Raw genomic sequence first — 12,377 nt, 5'->3', positions numbered from 1 at the left:
ATTAGTTTCAGTAATTATGCATTTAATTAGAATATACCAGTAAGGTTGTAGGCAGCACATCAGTAGCAGAAAGTTTTGTCTCACACATTTCTTAGCATGATGTTCAAAATGTGTGAAGGTATAATTTGAGCTCTCTCTCTCTCTCTCTCTCTCTCTCTCTCTCTCTCTCTCTCTCTCTCTCTCTCTCCTCTCTCTCAGGTACAAATTCTTTTCTTGATGTATGGCAGCCTTCAATTTTTTTCATACATGTACATACTTGTTCCGTGCTGTTTGAAATGAACATAGTTCATGTTAAAAGTAGGAGGTTGATTTATAAAGGTTTTCTACCCAAGATTTGCAGTTGTGTAAATATTTCACCATAAAGAAACTTGCTTAACCTCATTAATGAAGGTACATGTAGTACTGCTGTGCATCACAGGGTAGGAAAGGCTAGGAGCAAAACATGCATTACAGAGGACACAAAAATTTGTGCATTATTTATCCTCGTCCTGATAGTTAGTAGTCAATTTTTAGTGCTGCGAATTTTTAGCTTATAAGTATAAGTGCCCTTTGTCATTTCAGGAATCAGCTGGTTGGGTCAGGTGTGGAGGGGTTGGAGGCAATCGGGAGACCCCTACCCTTGCGCAAACGCAAATTTGGTCTCGCAGAAGATTTTCATACTAAAAGACGAAATAGTGAAAGTCATACCAAGCCAACAACTTATAGTCATATCAGTTTAACTACTGGCAGTATTGCTGCCACTACAACTACGAAGAGACGCCGAGTTGACAGTAACGGTAGCAACAGTGAATCACAACACGCAGTAAGTGTTTGTTTAAATACTTCATTGATGGACTTTGGGGGGAGGGAAATGTTTAAATTTATTTTATTGTAAAACTTCAAATGCAACTTTACGTATTTAGGTCATAAATACTCTATCAGAGCTAATTTCCAACAATAACATTCAGTAAAACTTAGTATATACAGTGTATCTTCAAAAAACCATGATTATTTCATGTGCTTGTATCGTGAGGTACAAGTTCATCAAAACATGAGACCCTTCAACTTTAGTCCCCAAAACATGCTTTCATCACATATTGTGTCTTGAGTATAATGCGAGTTGCATTTTAGGTAGATTGCGCCAGGCAATGCTTAATTGGAAAGTTTCTTTCAGTAGATTATACCATGCTTGTCTCGTCTTTGTTAGTTTCCATTGATAATGCATATTACGTCTTTTGTTTGCTTTTGACTAAGAGGCTTAGAAACAAACACATGGCAGGTTAAATGAGAATTGTCATACATTAAACCAGACTTACTAAACTTACAGACGCCTTGATAATTCCATTCTCTTTCTTATCATTAACAGCCACTTAATGTTTCTTATAAAAATGTCATAAACAACAAAGTACTGTTAGTAGTTAATGTAACTATGTATAGCACATTTATTAAGAGTTTTGTTACAGGTATCAACTTGTTAAAACTTGGCTAATTCTCAGTGGTGTCTTCCATAAAGTAGAAATAAAATATTTTTATATTTCATGGATTAGAGAAGTAGTTTGTAAGAAAGTACATAATGCCTTCAGTTATCCACAAGCATGCAATGTGGTAAAAGAAAAATTTATGGCAATTTCATAATTTTTTTTTTTTTTTTGTCACTTCTTGGTACTGTATATGCTTATAAATAACACAGAATAGAAAATAAAACCAAATTGCATTTACTCCTGTATAGTATATGAAAAAATAATTTAAAATAGAAATTAACTTCAAAATTTAGTTTGAACTGCGTAAACTGCGATACTATGTTAAAAACTTAACACTGCTGAGTCATAAATGGAATGTCTTGGCTTCCTGATTCTTTTATTTAAGATTTATTTTCATAATTTCTTAACTTGTCAGTTATTTGTCTTCCATGGACCTGTGGAACAATAAATGTTCAATAAAACTTACACAGAGTGTTTCAGTTTAGATTTATTTTTATATTTTCTAGGTTAGTGTTGATTGTGGTGAGGAGAGCCCGGCAAGCAAGCGTCCGCGCAGGAGCAGTAACATAGAAAGCCGGAGTCCTTCAGCTGGCAGCCTGGCCACCAACGCTCCCACCACACCCACACGCAACCAGGGTAAGTTTTGTTCATTATGCTTGTTTGGTTTGTGAGAATGCTGAAAATTTTGCAAAATCTTTGATAACTTTTTTAATGGAAGAGGTGAATTGTAATTTTTTTTTTTAATTTTTTTTTTTTTTTTTTTTTTATTATACTTAAGTTGTTAGGTGCCGTATGAATCCTTCAATATGGTGTTGGCAGTAGGTTTACATAAGATGTTAATATTTTAAGGCTCAAGTGATTGAGATGTGGTATTAGATATTTGCAAATTAATAATTCATAGGAGGTTAGTTAGATTTTGTTGCAAATTCATTTTCAGTTCAAGGCTATAGGTTGGCTATATGTTCCTTTGAATGCTTTTTTTTTTTTATAGTCTCTCGCTCTCTCTCTCTCTCTCTCTCTCTCTCTCGCTCTTCCTCTCTCTCTCTCTCTCTCTCTCTCTCTCTCTCATATATATATATATATATATATATATATATATATATATATCATATATATATATATATATATTATACATAAATAGTATTATATATATATATATATATATATATATAGTATATATATATATATATATATATATTATATATATATATATATATATATATATATATATAATATAGTATATGAACATAATATATATATATATATAATATATATATAACATATATATATATGTATATATATTTGCCCAAAATCTCCATATCTCTTATTCTAAGAAATAAAATCTCCATTGACACGAGCTAATACGTGATACTATCAAATAAAAATTTTCCTGTTGCTTTACATGGTTTGACACATTGATGTAGTTTTACTTCATCTTCACTCCATTTTAATTTCTATTCAGGTCCTTTTTTGTGATTTTCCTGGTCCTTCTCAGTAGTTGTTATTCTGCTGCCTCCTTGTTTATTACAACACTACTGCTTTCCCAGTTCATAACATGCTCAAATCTTCAGTTTTTCAACTTAGAGCTTTTCTATCAGCATATTTATACTATTTCTAAGATGCAGTATACTTCACACTGCACTACATCCATCAGTTTTAGTATTTTGTGGTGTTACCATTTAAATATATTTTTCCCAAAAGAACTCCTCTGTATAAATTATGGTACAGGCAGCCCGCGGTTACCGTTGATAACGGTTAGCAGCAGTTCGGTTTTATGGCACTTGTTAAATATATTCATAACTGGGTTTTACTCTCCGTAGGGTTTATAGCGCCGTTGTCTGGTGATCAGTGGCTTAGGCTAAGCGCCGAGACCGCCTCATAAAATGCAAACATGACGAATATAAATCTTTTCATCTGCTCCATAAAAAAGTTATCTTTCGCTTTATACAATAATAATTTATGTAGTATATTACTATTTGGGTTATAAAATACAAACACATTTCCAATAAACCTTGCCTCCATATTCTCTTTCTTGCCTGTAAATGAAGTTGGAATCATCTACGAGCTTATCACAACCTCTGGTGCTTTTGATAGTGTACGGCATCGTAGGGGTTTAAGTTTCAACTGATAAAAGTAGATAATACAAAGGTTTAAGATAAAAAAATAAATAAATAAAAAATATGGTAAACTACCGAATTTGTAATGACCTCATTTAAACATTTAACGACGGGTGTCAAAATTTATAACGACTCTCTCTCTCTCTCTCTCTCTCGTCTTTTCTCTCTCATCTCTCTCTCTCTCTCTCTCTCTCTCTCTCTCTCTCTCTTTTTAATTTTTTTTTTTTTTTAATCTATACATGACAAAGCATAAACATTTTACGGCGAAAGGACGGCAAAATATCCGTACGGCAATTTTTCTTACGGCAAAATGTCTTACAATCAATTGTCCTACAGCAAATTTGTTTACGGCAAATTGTCCGGTCTCCTTAAAATACCACTTGCATAGAACTAAGGACATGCAAAGTGACTGTGGCAGTCTGTGGTATTCTGTCAAGGATCCTTCTAGACCTTTGTCCAAGAATGCCCTGGCATTCTTCCTAAGAGGTGTGATCTGCAAGATGCATCGTCAGTTCAATAAGACATGTTCCCCTATATAAAGTGAAAGCTCAGGAGATTAGAAAAGTAGTTACTTCTCTAGCTTTTAAAAGAAACCTGTCCTTATCAGCAATTTTAAACGCTACATTTTGGAAATGCAAATCAGTGTTTGCATCTCATTATCTTTGAGATATTGAAATCGTATATAATGATTGCACTACCTTGGGTCCTTTTCTTGCGGCTGGCGAGGTGTTGGGAAAGGAAGTATAAGAAGCAATTTTCCTAAATCCTCTTTTCTCCTTGATAAAAGGTGTTTTGCTATTGGGAAGCCTGGAAGTACGAAGTACCCAAGTACCCTCCAGTTCTTTGGTAGGGTGGTGTTAGTTTTTTATTTAGACATAGTTTTGGATATAGGTAACGAGTTTTTTCTCTGGTGAATTATTGGTATTGAGCCCAGGCCAGTGGTCAATTCACCCATCTTTTGTTGGCCATTGGAAATATCCTACGCCACAAAGGTCCCACTAAAGAAGCAAGTGCCTGCTGGCTATTCCGCCTCACCTGTACATGATGATTGACAACCAGAGGGAGTACCTTCCTGCATCAACTCTCTTATCTGGTAAGGAATAAACAAACATTGTTATGTAATGTTTGCAAATCTTTTTCTATTCTCTAGTTAACAGTGGTCCCCCTGTAATCACAGGGGATGTGTACCAGACCCCCCCCCATTAATAGTTGGAACCCCTATAAAAATTCTGAAAATGGCCTATTTTGTTAGTTGAAACTCAAGAAAAACCCACTAAAAATTATTATACGTACCTGGTTTTTTTAAAGTTTTTTTTTTTTAATCACAAAAAGTGAATTTTATGATGAAATTGATAAGAAAAAAACAGGAATTTGTGGATATTTCTCATAGGAAAATACCGTGAATAGGCGAATTTCCCGCGAATAATGAGATGTGGTCCCGAGAGAAATCCGTAAATCCAGAGAACGCGGATACAGGGCCCCACTGTACAGTGTTTATATTTTGAAGTAGAAACATCCATGCATCCCACCATCTCTCAATGTGGGAATCAGCTGTATAGTTACTGGTTAATTCCCATAATTAAAAGTGACATTTTTATAATAAAATAAAGTTTTGATTATATTTGCCCAGTAATCATATTATCGGAGCCCACCCTCTGTCCCCTAGCATGGTTTTTTTCTCATTAAGGTCATAAAACAAACAGCTGCTTGCCAATTGGTTCCTATCTTTCCCCGAAAGTGGGCTGGGTCGTAGGCACCTAACCAAATCAAGACAGAAAATTAGTGCAACCCGCAAATTATTAAATTTAACTACCGGATTTGTGAAACATTTAACTATATAATTACTGCTTAAGTATGATTGAAAATTTATTTTAATATAAAAATGTAATTTTTCTCTGGATTTACTTTAATTTTAATTTTGGTGTTATTCCATTTTTGGGGCATTACTGTGTATTAATCATGCCTCTTCTCCGAGGCTTGTATTAGTATAAAATATGCTCTATGCTATATTTGAAGCAGGCATATAGTGCTGTAAGAAACTGTCAGGTTTTATCTCTGATGTATCAGTAAATCCCTTCATGTTGACTTGCTTTGACATTACATCTCAGTATGCTATATATTTTCAGTTGGGAGGGATCCGGGTCATTCATACTCATCATGACACTTTCTGATAATAAGTGTTTCATGAAGTACCAATATTTATACCTTTTGCATGGGTTGGTGGTACTCTCTTGATTTTTTATTTCTTTGCAAATCCATTATCAAGGGAAGCACCTCTGGTATTGGTATTTGTTGCTGTCTTTCTTACATAGGGAATTTAGCTTCTAGCAGCAGTCTGTTCCCTTTTAGATCTCTTCTACTTGGTCCTCTTCCTCTTTGTGATTCAGGCTGTTTATGAATAGTGGGTTCACAATAACAATTGATGTATATATCAATACAGTACCCTCCTCTACAAACAAATTATTTAAACTGCAGCTGTCTACCTTTCTCTTTAAGAACTCTATTGCCTCTCCTGTCCTGATGTGATTCGGAGTGGCCTTCCATCCCCTTGCTCTCAGATAGGAGACTACACAGATAAATTACAAGTGTTTCTATGCACCCTGGTGGATGATGTTTTGCTTTCACATTTCTTGGGTTGGTGTTTCTGGGTTCATTGTGTGTGGAATAAGGGTATTTGTATTATTCGATTTGGGTGACATGCTTTGCGACTGCATTTTTTCTCAATTATTCTTGCAGCACTTTCTCAAGTAGTGGAACTTTTATTGCATGCTGCATCAGTTTTACTCTTCTTACCCTACAGAAATACAGACTTTCTTGTATGTTGCAGAGTTAGGTGACTACATCAGCTGTATTGTTTTTTCTCTACTTACTACATTGTCTAACTTTATGTAAGGTATAAACAGTCATTTTAATTGGAACAAGTTGCTGAAACAAAAGGCTTTTATGAATCCAAAAACAAAAGAAGTTAAAACAAAAGGCTGTTATGCATCCAAAAACAAATTCATTTTGGGTAAGGTCAAGGTCTCAAGGAATGAGAGAGGAGAAAATATTTGTCCTGGCCTTAATGTCATATTTTAGGAATTTAACACAAAGGTTGTATAGGCTGGGAAGTGGTCAGAAGTTGATTTACCTCATTTAGGATTAAAAGAATACCAAACATGTCAGAGATGTCACTTTGAAATATAAGTGTCACATTTTTAAAAGGTCAAAGTGAATATTGCTCAAAACCAGAGCGTTTATTGTGGCCCTTATGTAATAACAGTTGGGTATGGACCATGCCACTGTTACTTGTTGAAATTTCTTTTTGTCATACAGTGAATTCCCATCCTGATTGCTTTCCATTCTTTATCTTCATTCAAAAAAGACTTTATGGGCTTTATCTGCTTTGACATACACATTGATGTAAGCACCATTCAGCACTCTGAGCCCTATTCATTGGGTATACACTATGCTGCACTTGTATTTACAAGGAGGATATTACTTCAGTATCCAAGAGTGATTCAGCATGCAAAGCTTGATATCAGACTGCAAATTCATGATTTTCTAAACATTTTTTTCCTTTCCTTTGTAACTGTATTTTCATACAGTGACACGACACAGGATCAATATGCCAATGCCATTCCTCTTGTCTCTCCTTTACTTCACCAGAATTTTTATCATGCTGCCAGTTACTTTTATTTCTGCATATTTGTACATCGTAATGCTACCATCAGCTTTCTGTTAACTTCATGTCTAAGTTATACTATTCCATTGCTCTATTACTTATAGTCTGTTAATTTCTCCTTTTAGAAAGTACATCCTTTGCTTTTAGTTTCATACCATTTACCCTATCTGCTTTCATGAGCTTACTTCACAGTAGGTTTTCTTGTCAATTGAAAGTAGGAAAGTGTGACTAGTGTTGGTTATATTATATTGAAAGGCAATGGTGAAATAGTTGGCATTTACATAATGGCATGTGAATGGAAATTTTTGGAATAGAGATTTGGAGAAAGTTGCTGTGTAGACTGACAGATTAGTTACTGATTTGGGTTTATGAAATTTCAAGTTTATATCAATTGATTTTCCCTTACTATCAACGGTTTTCCCTTAATAAGGTTTAACATGAAATGGACCCTCTCTTGCTTTCCTCTCATAATACACTTTGTTTGAACTTCCAACTGGTCAAAGTGTTCATCTGTGTCCCTTCTCCAAGAGTTATGAAAGTGATTGAGGAATTTTCAACCTGAAGATCATGCTCTCCATAAGGGAGCTGCTGTTTTCACTTCACTAGTTTAGAACAGGAGTTGCATTAAGGACATTGAAAGGCATTAATATGACATCCATACTTCAGAATGAATTGATTATTGAAAATATATAAGGTGCTATGTAGATGCAACAAGTAATACCAATGAAGTTATTCATAATCCTTTTTTTATTGTCTTAAGTCTTCTGATAAATGCAGTGTAAGGTTATGGGAGTAATATCAGGGCACAGAAAATAAATGACTTGAGCACAAAGTTTGGTTCTTGTAATTTAAGTGGTTGAATGAAGATGTTCGAGGTCCTGTTGGATTTTAGATCATTATTACTGGTTTCCATCTGGTGCTAGAAGAATATATCCTTACAGTAACACCACAGGTTTGGTAGCTGTGAACAATACAAATTAATTTAAAATTTGTTGTGTTTTGCAAAATTGTATGTGTGTGTGTATTCATGATATCAGTGCAGATAGTTCATATCTTAATAATTTTAACCATGTCTTATAACCATCATAAGTTAACTTAAGTACTTTGTACAAGATTTCAATTTTGGAAAAAAAGGGCAGTTTAGTAATTGTAAGAAATTTGAATATTTATAATTAACTGGATTACTGAAATAAAAAGTGGCCATATTGGTAACTTTGTTTAAAATATAATTTTTCCTTAAACTGCCAGCATTGGTGGGTGAGTTGAAAGCTTTGAATAGATTTACATAGCTCTTAGCATAATACAGTACAGTATCTGGCTATTTAGGAAGTATTCTGCACAGAGTTTGGTTTAGTTCACAATGTACATACTGTATATAAAGTACATTTCATCTCTTACATTTTGAATTTAGTTATTGTTGGGTTTATTGCTTTTTTGTTAGATAATTACCACAGTTTGTGACTTAGTGCTAAAAGATTAGTCATGTGTAGTTCCAAGTTTCATTTTTTGTAACTTTAAATCCATCTGATATCTTAGTGTCACCCGAGAGATGCTCTCCACAACACAGTAGGAACCTTTGCAAACCAATAAAGTATATTGGAGTGGATGGAAAAACGAGATCATCAGCTCTTCGCAGATCATCTCGAAGTTCAGTTGTAAACAGGTCCTCTGTGGGAGAGGTCTATAGAACATTGAGGTCACATTCAGTGGTTGTGAGAAGTGAATTGCATGCAAGCAGAGAGGTAATTCATTTGAAAGGGACGACTGCTGCTTCAGGTACCATTGGGAAGAATAATTTGAAGGCCACACCAATAAGAAGTCACAGATCTGGTTGGAAGGCTGCTGTAAAGGGTACTGAAGAAGAATTGCCCTATGATTTCAAGGACCTTGATTCCATCAAGAAAAATGTTAGACCAGAGGAAGGAAAGGCAAAATTTATTTGCAAAAGGACAGCATTTCATCTTGATACTTGTAATTGTAAGACTGATGGAATAAGAATAAAACCTGGGAAATATGATTTTGGCCAGTGCTTTGAACACGCCAGGAACCTGCATCAGGAAACACACGCTGTTGATCTAAGAAATACAGCTTATTCAGATCATGCTGGGTCTTCTGTAAAAAACAATAATTTCAATGTCACCAAACGTGAAACAGGTGTTGATTTGAACAGCAGGAAAAGTGCTGTTAAAGGAAAAGCACCTGTCAGTGGGAAGAAAGTGGTTAAAAGGACAGTTGATGCAAACAACGGTGTAGACGTACCTTCAAATACCTATGTTTGTCATTCTTCTGGTAATAAACTGGAGAGCTGTAATATAAAGGGTGATTCAAAAGTAAAGATAAGTACTCGCAGACATAAATCAAAGTCCCTCATAATGGAGCAAGAAAACTCATCAAGACCGAGACATTCAAGTGTTCAAGGAAATTGCAATTCAGGGTATTCTGGTAACTTGGGTGTGAATGAAGCAAGTGGAAGTTCTGGAGCATGTAGCAGCTATAGTAAGTTTTTTTTATAGAATTTTGTGGACAGTAATTTTTTAGTGCCTAACATCTCATTAGCTCACTGAGTAGATGTAGATGAACATTAGATTATCTGAAGCATTTTGGTGGGTCAGTTTTTGAAAAGTAGGTACATTTTAAATATCTGTTTGTATATGTAAATTTGTGTCATTTATGGTTCAATGCAGAGTAAGAGGAGGGAGAAATTTAATTTCTTATAGATAAGGTAATTATCTTATCAGCAGATGTTTAGCATATCTGCCAGCTGAGGTATTAAGGTAGTAATCATGATGCTGTGGGTATTTCAGCAGCAGATATTAACATTGATATAATTCCATAGTGGAGTTATCAGTAAATTTGTGGCTAAAATAATTAAAATAAGGTACAGTGAGTTTGGTAGTTTATAGAATGTCTTCAAAATTAGTGTTGAAGTTGGTAGATAGTTCAGGTAACTTTTGACTTGAGTGATATGGGTAAAATTGTCTTTGAGGTTATTTATCAATATCATTTACTAACATCCTCAGTATATTACTCATTGGTGATAAAAGTTCAAATAATTTCTTTTTAATTATGCTAAATTTCACAGACATGCACCAATAAAACAAATTGGGTTTCCTTACTGGAGTCTATGAACTATTGTTCTGTTTACTAATGACTTATTTCTGAGGTTAACCTGGTGGTTATTAGTAGTCTGCCACTTGACCTGGCATTAGTTACAAAGCTTGACAAGTTGGTTTACATGGCCTACTTCCAGTAGGACTTCAGTATGTTATTAGTGAAATAACGTGCTGTAGAGGTAAATCATGTTGAGCACTGGATTTGACTTCAAAATTTTTTCTTTTTAAATTCTGTGCATAGTTTTAGTGGATCTGGTTAGTGTAAATCTAAAATTAACAGAATATTAGTACGTATTGGGTAAAATGATATTTGTACCCCCTTACCAAATGAATTATGAGGTGAAGTGGGCTGCAGAAAAATTAAAAATATCTTCTAGCAAGCAACAAAAATCACTTATTTTCAGATGACTTAAGATTGCAAAGTTTTTCTGAACCTGAAAGAGGATACTTTGAACAATGTCAAGTTCATTAAGAATAGCTGCAGTCACCACTCCAAGTAAAGACATTCTTAAAGGCTGTTGAAAGTTACAAATTTGTTTAAAGATCTATTATAATATGCATATAGGAATCTTTGGATAATGCAAGGTGTAGTTATAGCTTTCCAAAACTTTAGTTTATTCCAGCCTACTGTCTGCAAATTATTACAGTACAGTAATTCGCTGAAGTGATTAGAAAAAAAAAAAAAGTCCCATCAATTATGACATTTAGTTTTTGCTCAAGTAATTTACCAAGTAATTACATAGCTATACTTTTAATACTCAAACAGCAGGTAAAATTTGAAATTCATGGTAGCGATTCTTTTGCTTTCACTGTGGGTAATCACCCTGCCCTCTACCCGGGAACCATATTATAAAAGAACAAAGAAAATAACTTCTTTTCTGTTGTCGTTTGAGGCAATATCAGATGTATTGGTGGCTGGATTTGAAGTTTTTTATTGCTTTCCCAAGGATTTGGTGATGTACTAATATTTTGGTAGCTTTTCTGATCAGCGTTTGATGATTTTTCTACATTGTATGATTTATTAGGTCAGACTCTAGTGGTTCTAGCATTAGATATTTTAGGGAAGGTTGCAAGACCTGGCTAACTAGGCAGCCTATGATAGTCATATCATTTGTAGGAATTGTTAGGGGATAAGAGTGTTCGAAAGAGTTTACTATGCTGAATGTGTTGGATGGTTACATTTCCTAGGTATAAACATACGTCTGTACCAAGACAATTGGCTCTTATGCTCCCCAGCACGAGCAACGCAGAAGAGCAAATAACTTCTACCTTGCCAAGGATCTTGAACTTTTGATAAATGAAGAGAAGTTCCAGCTAACTCCAACTCAGGATATTCTCTACTTTGGGAGTGAGGATCAACTTTGGGTTTTTGGATTTTTCCTTCCCCCAAGACAATAGGCCTACCTTCAAACAGTGCAGGAAATTCTTTTGCTACCAGTTTGCTAAGCGAATCAATGGATGAGTCTGCTGGGGACACTTATCATCAATCAAATAGTTTTATGAAGTTAGGAAGACCTTATATGAGGCCTCTTCAATTCCTCTGAGGGCAAACTGGAACAGGAGGGAACAGTCGAACACAGTAAAGTTCCTGATTATGAAAGAAATAAGAGAGGACCTATGGTGGTGGATGTCAAAGTACAGACTTAGAGGGGAAGTTTCTTCTTCTGAGCCCCGACCTCTCATTTTATGCCAATGCCTCAGGTCAGCATTGGAAACCCATCTGGGCATGCGGAAAACGTTGGCACTTGGTCTCCAGAACAGACTAATTTACATATAAATGTCAAAGAAATGACTGCCATTCACTTGGGTCTGAAATTTTTTGTAGACAGCGGTGGACAGAAACGTGTTGGTACATTTCCGACAACACCACAGCTCTCTCCTACTTACGGAAGCAAGGAGGAAATCACTCGTTCTCCCTTTGCAGTGCAGGCAATGAACTGCTCATTTGGGCGGACCAGAATTGGATCAAGATCACCACCAGGTTTATCCAAGAAAAAATGTATGTGTTGGCAATCGAATTAAG

The 12,377-nt window shown here is 35.0% G+C and overlaps 1 protein-coding gene and 1 long non-coding RNA gene across 3 annotated transcripts in view; both read left to right on the top strand.

The window, feature by feature from the left end:
* LOC135210347 (uncharacterized) overlaps positions 1 to 697 on the top strand; it is a 43,243-nt gene extending 42,546 nt beyond the window's left edge. For both annotated transcript variants that reach the window (XR_010313507.1, XR_010313508.1), the window contains exon 4: positions 562 to 697. This is a non-coding gene — a long non-coding RNA (uncharacterized LOC135210347). The remainder of the gene's footprint in view (positions 1 to 561) is intronic.
* The window catches only part of LOC135210346 (probable histone deacetylase 1-B), a 313,625-nt gene that overhangs the window by 243,842 nt on the left and 57,406 nt on the right, over positions 1 to 12,377 (top strand). The window lies entirely within an intron of this gene.

This window comes from Macrobrachium nipponense, chromosome 39 (assembly GCF_015104395.2).
Source record: "Macrobrachium nipponense isolate FS-2020 chromosome 39, ASM1510439v2, whole genome shotgun sequence".
Classification (NCBI taxonomy): domain Eukaryota; kingdom Metazoa; phylum Arthropoda; class Malacostraca; order Decapoda; family Palaemonidae; genus Macrobrachium; species Macrobrachium nipponense.
The sequence above is the reverse complement of the archived record's forward strand: the minus strand, read 5'-3'. Positions and strand labels throughout refer to the sequence as shown.